General features: G+C 42.5%; 1 long non-coding RNA gene across 4 annotated transcripts in view; it reads left to right on the forward strand.

Annotated features, from left to right (window-relative positions):
* Positions 1-551, forward strand: part of LOC104955278 (uncharacterized) — a 3,891-nt gene continuing 3,340 nt past the window's right edge. For 3 of the 4 annotated variants that reach the window (XR_799445.1, XR_799442.1, XR_799443.1), the window contains exon 1: positions 1-388. This is a non-coding gene — a long non-coding RNA (uncharacterized lncRNA). The remainder of the gene's footprint in view (positions 389-551) is intronic. The other variant, XR_799444.1, reaches the window with a different exon arrangement.

Raw genomic sequence — 551 nt, forward strand, 5'->3', positions numbered from 1 at the left:
TTGGCTATATCAGACATTATTTATCCATATGTTTTTATAGCAATATATTTATACAATTATACAGATTTACCTTTTTAGTTTCAGATATCCTGTTCTTCACAAGTCAATATTTACCCACTATATTTTGTGAAGTTATCTTTAAAATGTAATGGATTCTGATGTTTATTCTTGAAATAAGGAAATAACCTGCCTTTATTTGGGTTTGAACTAAAATAAGGTGCGTTTGATCTGTGAAGGTGAGTTTGATCTGTGAAGGTGAGTCATGTCTATAGAGGTGCGTTTGATCTGTGAAGGTGAGTCATGTCTATAGAGGTGCGTTTGATCTGTGAAGGTGAGTCATGTCTATAGAGGTGCGTTTGATCTGTGAAGGTGAGTCATGTCTATAGAGGTGCGTTTGTTCTGACCTGCGGTGCACCCCTGCCAGCGCGGTGTCCCTCAGAGGGAACAGCTTGGGGAAGATGGTGGTGAACATGGTCTGACTGCAGCGGTGACAGTGACCCAGAGGGAAGTGGAGCAGCTGGAGGAGACTCTGGGGCAGACAGAGGGGTGGG

The sequence above is a fragment of the Notothenia coriiceps genome, unplaced genomic scaffold (assembly GCF_000735185.1).
Source record: "Notothenia coriiceps isolate Sejong01 unplaced genomic scaffold, NC01 NC01_scaffold00024667, whole genome shotgun sequence".
NCBI classification, from domain to species: domain Eukaryota; kingdom Metazoa; phylum Chordata; class Actinopteri; order Perciformes; family Nototheniidae; genus Notothenia; species Notothenia coriiceps.